Here is an 11,020-nt window from a genome sequence, read left to right as displayed (position 1 = left end):
GCATGCACATGCCTCTTTCAAAAATGAAAATATCCATAGTGTAAAGAAAATATAACAAACATTACTTTCTATACTATGTTCTTACAAATACAGAAATTACCACTCATATTGTGCCACGGAAAAAATAAGGATTAACACAATGAGTATAGACACTGACAGATTAGCATGGATGCACGCATTTTGGCTCTACCTTCAATTACAGTCAAACCTGCTTTAGTGACCACCTGTCTACAAAGACCACCTGTCTACAAGGACCACAATTTTTGTTTCCCTTGAAAATGGTTTCTCATTGAAACATGTACTTAAGGAACCTGTCTACAAAGACCACCTGTCTACAAAGGCCACTTTTTGTGTTTCCCTTGGGCGGTCGCTATAGACAAATTTGACTGTATATGCATTTGCATAATTATGAAATGCCAAACGGACATGCTTGGATGTCAACACCAAGACGCAGCTGTATTAATTACTTAAAAATGAATGTGAAAAACCCGGATAGGACTTGGGCTTAGCAGAATGTGTCATATACTAATCGATGTGACATTGAGACTGTTATTCACCCAGATATGATTCAAATATGACTCAATGTTCAAGAAGTGGGGAGGGCAGGGAAACATAATCTTAAGATTTCCGGAATATGGACTGTAATGCTCGGTGTGCTATTTGCTGATAGATTGAAGTTTCCATCAAAGCAAATATTTATTATTGTCATGTTTATAAAGGGATATAGTAAATACTTGAATAGAAATGAATGTGATACATGTATATACCCAATAGTATGCTTAACTATGTTGTATTCTGTCAACCTTTAAAAATAATTGTCAGAATTTGATAAATATTGTAATATCTTAGTTGTATTGTCTATGTATATGCATACTTCAGTAATGATATTATCCAGTCATTAATTCTATAATGTGTTCACATTCTGAACATAGGAAACATTAAATGACAATTATTATTGCCAAATTTTTGTATTTCCATTCATTAGTACACTTTTTAGCAGTTTTAGACCCAATGGTGTGTGATTTTTGACGAAATAAGAATATTTTTACCCCTAATTTTGCAAATTAAAGTATAGCTTAGCCGGAGAAAATATCCGCGTTTGCCTTACTCAAAAGATGACGGCACGTATTTCGTATGAATCCAAACTCTATATTTCTAATCCTTTTCGGTTTTCATTTTCTGGTTCACATTTCACATTGAACAACACTATTTCAAAATAAAACAATAATGTATTTACTAATGCAAAATGAAGGAATCAAACAAGGCAAAGCAGATGCAAACATTTCTATTAGCCATAAAGTAAAAGGTGAATTTTAAATATAATTCTAAAAAAACAGGAACGCCAAAAACGTTTTGTTGTTGTAATTGTTGTTGTTGTTGTCGGTGTTTGCTTTTTAAGTAAGTATTGTATTTCATCGAGCAAATTTATCTAACAACGAGTGAAAATGAATCATTTCCTGTTGCACATAGTTAATCTTTGATTATTATCTTCATATTGTCACCGAACATCCTCGATCTGACACCGGCCTTTGATGCAGCTTATATAATCTTCTCTCCAAAGGAAGAAATTAAATCAACTATTGAGGAGTGAGTACATAGAAGGAAAATGCATAGCTTTCAAGAATTTTCCTTGGGAAAATCGCTTATCCAGTAGACTCCTCTGATTATAACTGATGAATATTTTTCAACTTTAGCACGGCTGCTATTACATGACGGTATTCCTTTCGACGTAGACATGGGTCGAGAAGGGCAATGATAGGGACTTCAGGTCGACATAGTGGACTGCTACATGTGACGTCCTTTTAAGGCATTCGCCAAGCTTCCAACATACAACAATATATAAGAATAACAGATCAAAATGAAGTCAGCTTGATTAGGATAGCCCACGAAAGCTCTCGAGTACAAAATTAATAATTAAAATAGTAATATTTACAGACAGATAAGAACAAAAACTTATTCAAGACTTTTTTTAACCACTGGACCACAATACCCCTACACGTATACATTAATGATTTTTGTTTCATTATCAACCAAACAAAACAAATAAACTTGACATTTTAACGATATTTTACATAACATTAATGAAATGCAATCTACAGCAAGTCATGCGAAGAAAGCTCAAGAATATTGACCAGTCTTGGGTACTGTTATAGACTTTTGAAGAAAACTGTGAAAACTATTTTGCATGCGAATGTCTATCTATAGCAGTACAAGATACATGGATCTCTTTTATAGACTATTGCAGACAGTTTCGACAAATTAAGGAACTAAATCATGTGATTCCACAATTTAAACACATTCCAAAATGTATGAAATTCAAAGACAATAACAAGACCTTTTTTCAAGTAAATGGCATATCCAGGACATTTTAAAGGAAAGGGGGCACAAACCTTTAAAGGGATTGGGTAACTTTGCTTCAGATTCTTTTTAAAAAATTCTGATTTAGCTCATGTTGCAATCATAATTATAAACCTTTAGGTCATATATGTATCCCATGACTTTTACAAGCCAATCGCCTGTCTGATGATCAAGATATCTATAATTGGAATAAGAAATTTCAGAATTCGTTTTCCTAACGGTTTTTAAAACACTACAGTCTATTGGGAAAAATGAGTATGGTAAAACTGGTCACTCAAAGATTTTTACTTTGTTGAGGCACTTCTTGATCATTCTGTAGCGATACTTCTTTAGAGCTTCAATACTACACCATATCACAGACACTGCAACAGGTAGGGCCATGCATCTCTGATTTAACATTGTTAAACAACGCCTTTAAGCATGCATAATATCCTTGGTTAGAAAGTGATTCAGGGGCTATATTACCCCTGAATCTGAACGTCAGTTTCGTTCCAATCTTCAATTCACAAAATGGATAGCTGTAAACCAATTAGTCTGCATGCGGGGAACCACCCTAAGTCACAAGTAGAGGGCTATAACGGGGAGAACATTATCACCCGGTGACTGGTACACAGTTGGGCTCTTAAAAGGGAAATGACTTCAAATTGATCTTTTTAAATGAATGTCTTGGAACCAGAAATAGAGCAGTAAATAAGGCGAATTCACTCAATCATTCGTCTTGGATAGAGAGAGAGAGAGGAACGAGTTCGAGGCTCAAAGTTAGCTTCTTTTTAAGATTATGCCTACTTTGGGGAGCTGGAGTGGGTGAAGAGATAAGTTTGATTATCCACAGCCTACCCTAAATAGAATGTTTCATCCCGATGAAGTTTGTTGATTTGTTTCAGTTCCCACCTTATAAAGATCGATATTATTTTCTTCAAAAAGTCCTTCAAATAAAACCAAAACAGAGTAAGAACTTATAATCAAAAGCTTATCCTATATCAAAATTCAAACATAACTTGATAAATCATAATAAATTAGAGTCATTATAATACTAATTCTAATTCGTTACAATTATTCACAGACCTATAGGGCATTAACATATGGGCACATAGGAATCAAAAGCAAATGGCTTTTAAAATACTTTTATTGATAAACTTGTTATAAAAACTGTTAGATTAGGGCTCAATTCATAAGAACAATACATTTAGCAAATGTGGCCGATTTTAATTAGGCATGAAACGCGACACAAAATTGGTACAAACTAAGTTTCATAGTTGTTTTTTTGCAACAAATATATTTGAGATATCTACATGTTTACTTTACAAAGATATTCACAAGAACATGATTGACGAGTTCTGGATGTTTTGTTTGAGTGAATAAACCCCCCTCACATCCAGGTGACCCCCGTTCATCCTCTGATTTGTCCTTCCTCGGCCTGCCCTCCCTCAACCCTCCCTGGGACCGCCTTGTATCTATATCAGGGTAAGGCTGCGTTCATGTTAGTAATGATTAACTGAGTTTCTGTATTCATGTTGGATACAGTATGAACAGTACTCGACCTTCCTCGACCTGCCCTCAACCCTCCCTGGGACCGCGTTGTATCAGGGTAGGCTGCGTTCATATTGGTAATGATTATACGTGTTTCTGTATTCATGTTGGATACTGTATGAACAATACTCGACCTTCCTCGACATGCCCTCCCTCAACCCTCCCTGGGACCGCGTTGTATCTATATCAGGGTAAGGCTGCGTTCATATTGGTAACGATCATCGGTGTTTCTGTATTCAAGTCGGATACTGTATGAATAGCGCAATCCATCTTCTTCTAAAACCTCGGTGTGATCATAAGATGATAACTGTTTAGATCAGTCTTTATATTTATATTACTTAATCATAAATCCTTAGTCCTTAGAAAATAATCGCTCTGTTTAAACAGTGATACAATACTCCTAGATACCATAAAGTGCATCCAATGCAACGGAGACAAATTTCATTAAATTCAGGGATTTATAAAAAAAAATCTCTCTGTCACGTTTTTCTCATAGTAATCAAGAATATACCCCCCCCCCGCAAAAAAAAAAAAATAATAATAAGTATACATTGTGATATCATTTAGGAAAAAAGTCGTCGAACCTCGTGAAGCAATGAGCTTTTGTGAGGTACGCCTGAATTGCATATTATGGCGCGGATATAGTTTTATGAACACGGCGTAGCACCCGAAACGGAGGGGGGGGGGGGGTGTATTGTATGGCTGGACAGTGTTAAGCACTATACCGTGGCATGGTTAGAAGCTTCAGTGACCTGGGAGGAAATAACCCTGGAGAGTGAGAGAAAGAAAGAGAGGAGGGGGAACAAACTTTTACGGTCATGATTATTATAAACTAAGGTCTCAGTGATTAATGTAAGCAATGCACTGAGTCATGGGCAGTCGCTAATCTTTATGGACTGGTGGATTCTTCTTAAGACAGGGAAAGCTTAAAACGATAAAAGCGTTTGTAAAACCGTACTTCATGTACATTATTATGGGGGCAAGGTGTTTCTGTTGTAGTCTCAATAGACATGGGCAGGTATTTAGGAAACAAGACACATACGGTATTTAGTTTGTATCATGTACATGTAGTTTGTAGAATAAGGGAACGACTACTCCATATATATATATATATATATATATATATATATATATGCATAATAACCTACACTCTGCTTCTTTTAGTATTGCACATATTTTTGTTATTTTCCAGTGTACATTTTGTACCAGAGCCATCGACTATTGTTTCATATATTTTAACGAATAACGTTTCCATGGAGAATTGTCTCTCCTCTCATTCAATTAAACCGCATATCACAGTAAGTTTCTGCAAAATTACATATTAGAGTAGTCTCAAATAAAAAAAAAATCAAGAAATATTTGGAAAATAAAACGAAAATAGAATAATTTCTTCTTCCTATAGTAGCAGACTGACGTAAAGTAGGAGTGAAATGTGTTTGTAATAGGTTCCACAAGGAATTTCTAATTTTTTAATTGAAAAAATAAAATAAAAATGAAATAACAATAGCAACTTATTTATTCTATTTGGCTCCTTTCCCATTTGAGACTTTTCTCAAAATATTAATGTAACTGTTCACACTTCTTTGAAAACTGAATCAACATTTCGAGGTTAAACTGCATGCAGATATAAATTATATGAAAATTACTATAATCAGCAATCAATATGAAGACCCATGGTAACATAATATATTAATATTTTTAGGTCATCCTCATTCAACAGGGTTTGTTTGCGGAATTAAGAAAGCCCTCTATTCGTACAAAATATATATTTTATTTCATTACAAAACTAGCTTGGGGATAAAACAAACTTCTGGCTAAAGGTTATCAATAATAGGTCATTTAAAAATCAATGTTGTCGATTCAGCATCATTGCACACGTCATAGGGACGTAATCATGTGGGCGTTTGTACGGAGAATGAGCCTAAAATCCCCTCACTTTCCCCTTATACGTCATTTTTAGAAACAATCCTCTGTTGCTCAAAGAACTGTTATTGCAGCGAGTTGTGGGTTTAAACTCACAACTGCCTGGTTATACTGTACCCCAATCTAAGGATAGCACTCTTTAGTCACAATTTCATCGATATAAAGACAATACATACATAAATGAATAATTGAATAAATAAATGAATGAATAAATAAATAATTAAATAAATGAATGAATATTTTTTTATAAATATAAACAAATAAATAACTCTGCATTTCCGGATCATTTGTCACTCAAACACCTCTCTCTTAAATCTAGGAGGTGAATGATATCTTAGTATTTTCAAAATGAATGAGAAAGAGAGAGAGGTGGGAGGGGGAGGGAGACTGCATAGTTAAATGCTCACTGATAAACTGTCCCCACCCCCCCCCCCAATAAAGAACCCTGGACCTGCACGTGAAGGAAAGACCTGTTCTTGAGTAACGTTTCCTTATTGTCACATTACATTTACACGATGCATGTCATGTCTGATGTCTGTAGTTTCATCTGGAGTATGATATCATCAGCCCCAATGACGTATGCTCGTGGTTTTCACTTGTGAAAAACACATGTCTTGAAATATACAACTCTAAGGGTCAACTCCTTTTATGCATTTGGGGGCTGGTAGCTCTCAAGACCTACAGCCCACAAGACCGGCCTTGCGGGCCATTTTTCGGAGGATTCAGGAGACCAGAAAGCAGAAGCTCAGAGAGCGACATTTTCTATCTTTCCTTATTACATTTCTTTGTTTTGTCAGTCTCGTGTGTCATTGGTCTCGTGGAACTTTTCAAACAGTCTCGTTTTCTGTATTTTTAGTATGTATTTTTTAATAATTTGTAGGTCTCGTGGGCTGTCGGTCTTATGACGTGTCGGTTTCATTGGATATCGGTCTCGTGGAATATCGGTCTCGGTGGCTGTCTTTCTTGTGGGATGACGGTCTCGAAGGCTGTCTTTTTTGTGGGTGTCGGTCTTGTATAAAGATGTCGGTCCCGTGAGCTGTAGCCAGGTATTGAGAACTATTGAGATGTTCAGTGTCATCTTGTTATCTTGGTTTGGTTTTACACCACCACTGCCTACAAAACCCTAAGGCCCGCGAGACCTACACCGTCGGTCTCATTGGCTGTCCTTCTCATGGGCTGTCTGTCTCGTGGGCTGTCGGTCTTGCGAGATATCGGTCTCGTGGGCTGTTTGCCACTTATTGAGAGCTATTGAGATCTTCAGTGTTATCTTGTTTACTTGGTTTGGTTTAACACCACCACTGCCTACAGAACCCTATAAGGCCTGCGAGTCCTACATCGTCGGTCTCATTGACTGTCTGTCTCGTGGGCAGTGTCGGTCTTGTGAGATGTCGGTCTCGGGAGCTGTAGCAAGGTATTAAGAACTATTGAGATGTTCAGTGTCATCTTGTTTACTTGGTTTGACTTCCCTTGACACCATCTCTGCCTTGAAGAACAATCAGACCACCTGCTGTGCTGGTAATCGACGACTACCGGTTCGATGACGCAGTCTTTACTCTACGCCCTAAACTTTGTCTCTATACGGTTTCTTCTTCTACTACTAGTACTACTACTACTACTACTACTACTACTACTACTACTAATATTACTATTACTACGACTACTACTACGACTACTACTAACAATAATAATAATAATAATATTACTTCTACTACACTACTACTACTACTACTACTACTACTAATAATAATAATAATATCACTTCTACTACTACATGTACTACTACTACTACTACTACTACTACTTTTTCTTCTTTTACTTCTTCTTCTTCTTCTTTTCCTCCTTCCCCTTCCTTGTTTAATTCGTCTTCTTCTTTTATTTCTTCTTCTACTAATACTACTTCTACTATTACTACTAGAAGTATTTTTCTTCTTTTTCTTCTTCTTCTTCTTCTACTTCTTCTCTCTTTTTTCTTCTTTTTTCTTCTCTCTATCATAGAAAATCTTAATCGAAAATATGTATTTCAAACCACCATGATCAGCGTAAGGAAAACATGCTTTGTGATTAAACTGATCCAAGTTTTAAAAGAGATTCAAAGAATCCGGAATTACTTGAAACACTCTGTTCACAAATGTCTATATTCATATAATAAGTTAAATCATCGTTTAAAAAAAAGAAAAGTTCCACAACAACAGCATTAATCAATGTAAGCAGCAAGGAGAGATCAATGATCAAAACATGGCCTCACACGATAATTATATAAAACAGGTATACACGTCTCTGTAACACACGAACTATTTCAAGGATAAAATGCAGTCTCACCGTTATTACTCACGATTTAACGGTGCAGTATAATGCCTGATGAATGTAATGTATTAAAATGACCGAAATTAGGACACAAATTAAGCCAAAGTAAAACAAGTAGCTTGTTTTGATTTTGTTCACATTTCCTTTCCATTCATGAGTTCTTATCGGGTGAGAAAATATACACATATGTGAAGATACTTGCCTGATCACTAATCAGGAGGTCTGAGCGACTCGTCACATCTATAATTATCTAGTATTTTTGTGTCTTTTTGAAACATGGTATTATTGTAAAGAGCATTAGAATTGAATGACAAAGTGAAAGTAATTTTTAGCTGTCGACGGCTATTAAAATTCGAACTAATAATTTATAAATAAAAAATATATGTTGACCAGAAGACAGTTATTGAAGATATGTGGAATATGAAAAAAGATAAGGACAATATGGACGATGACAGATTGAAAGAAAAGACAGAAAAGAAGAGCAGTAGAATAAAAACATATTGAAAATTAAAACTAAAGAAAGCACAAGAGCAGACGAAAAGAAAGGAGGAAAAGGAAAAAGGCGAGGAAATATTACAACAACAACAACAACAAAAACCCACAGATAATTAGGAGGAAGCAAAGGAAGAGGAAGAAGAAGACAAAGACGAAGGAAGAGAACTAAGAACAACAATAAATTTAAATAAGAAATAGGAAATTAGAAACGATGTACAAGAAGACAACCTATGACGTCATGGTGTTTATTGTCTGGTCAACTGTCATCTTGGGAGCTATATTGGAGGATACATTTCTGCCACGGCATAACCTTTTGATTTCCTTTTCCAGAGAAGGCTAAAAGTCAGACTAAAGAGAACAGGTGCAAAAAGACACCATTCCTTTCTTTTCTTACAAGTTCCAATCAAGAGTTTGTGGCTATGATTATATGCTCATTGATTCAACTCAGATAGCATGTTGTTGTTTTTCCAACTCTTTCAGATGATTCGAAAAAGGAGGTTAAAAGTAGTAACAAGCATAACTAACATGGTCTAGTACAATATTCAGTTATTCAGATGTCATCTACCTGTTATACATGTATAGATAACAATAAAGTCGAACACCTAAAATGAATATACTACGACATACAAAATTATCACATTTTGTTCAAGGTCTCACCTTTCGATATCCCCCACTAAAATCATCATCTTATATGAATGATCTCATGCTTTACTTTCACCCAAAAATCTAATTTCTAATTTTAGTAGCGTAGGAGAAGTAGGATAATCAAAAGCTTGCAAAGATTTAAATGTTCGTTTTCTTGACTGTGAGGCGTGTGAGCCTGCTAGATTTGATTTTAATCAAAATGAAAATAGGCTATCTCGAATTTTGATATTAACCCGTTTCTTGTGTTTCTTTAGGATTGCAAACATTGCGAGAATCCGTGACGTAAGGGTGACGACATTTGACTACGCAGAGATTGAAATAATTACGTCATCAAAGCGAAGATAAGTAACTCCACGCTTTTTTCTTTCTTCCAGGAAGTTTCCAAGAAGTTATCAGATACTGTTTTTTTTCACGATGCATCATCTCGATTGTGTTAATACCTACTCTAATGAAGCCTGAGAAGGAAATAAGTGCATGCACAGTGCAATTAAATACTATGTTTGCATCAACTGATTTTTTTTTTCATTCTCTCACTTATTCTTAAATACGAAATCACACTCGAGTGTGCGTCTTTTCTATTGCATTTTTACGCTTGCGATGCATTATAAAGGCTATGAGAAAAAAGCGCCATGAATTACGGCAATCAGTGCACTTTTCGATTTGTATTCACTTTATGGGGGACGTCACTAGATCGCCCCATGCAGACACTGACGCAGTCCAATGACGTCACCCGAAGACGCCTCGTGTCAAACGAGCATTACAGAGCACATGAAGAATAGCTGAAGCTGAACGCTATGATCTCAAAATGAATTACAAGAAAGAGAGAAATATATATTTCGTTTAAAAAAAAAATCATACAATATTTAAAACAGAAAGCCAAAATGTTTGTAGCAAATAGTACCCAAACAGTTTCTTTAGCGCCCTTGTTCTTCGTTTTGTTTCTGTTGAACATGGGGCCACATTATGCTGACGTTGGAATTGCGTCAGCGACTATCACAGTCTCCGGCAGGCCATGTGAGAGTGATGTCATATATAGAGCGACTATTGCATGGAATTATTGGCGCATGCGCTTATTTACTCTAAAGGCTTGATTGGCGTATGTAATTACATTATCGAACGGGCGTTAATGCCGCATAGCGCATTCCGCCATATTATGGTGACGAAACAATCATGCAAACTAATGTTGCCCAAAATAATGTTTCATAAGTAACCAAGATCTTTATAGATATTCTAAATAAAACTAAAAATGGAACTTGTTACATGAAAAGAATATCATTGATCTTATTAATTCATTTTCAATCCTACGTTTGCGAGCCGAGGCAATTCTAGAAAACAATAGCTGAGAAACGAAGCCTGCAGCTGTTGTAGCCTATACTAATCTTTATCCTCGATTGGAACAATCATGCCTGTAAAGTTAAAGAGGGACTAGAAATCAAAACAAAGGATTATATGTGAATAGAAATCTTGATCTTGCTTTCCAGCATTCGACCTCAATCCCGACTATCCGTCTTAGGAAATCTTGGGGCATGTCCCCCCCCCCCCCCGAAAAAAAGGAAAAAAACACACACAACAACAACAATCAAAGTGGTCATATTCCTACAATCTTAAGGTAGCAAATAGTACTGAAAAAGAATTGTTTTGATCATAAGCCTCCCCCCTTTTTTTGTGACTGGTTGCGAGGTGAGATTATGGTGGGTGGTGTTCGTCCACCCCCGTCCCCCCCCCCACTCCATGCTGGCTGGATACGCCAATAACATTTTGTGTT

This window comes from Strongylocentrotus purpuratus, unplaced genomic scaffold (assembly GCF_000002235.5).
Source record: "Strongylocentrotus purpuratus isolate Spur 01 unplaced genomic scaffold, Spur_5.0 spur5_scaffold_8, whole genome shotgun sequence".
Taxonomy (NCBI): Eukaryota; Metazoa; Echinodermata; class Echinoidea; order Camarodonta; family Strongylocentrotidae; genus Strongylocentrotus; species Strongylocentrotus purpuratus.
This window is presented reverse-complemented; position numbering follows the sequence as displayed.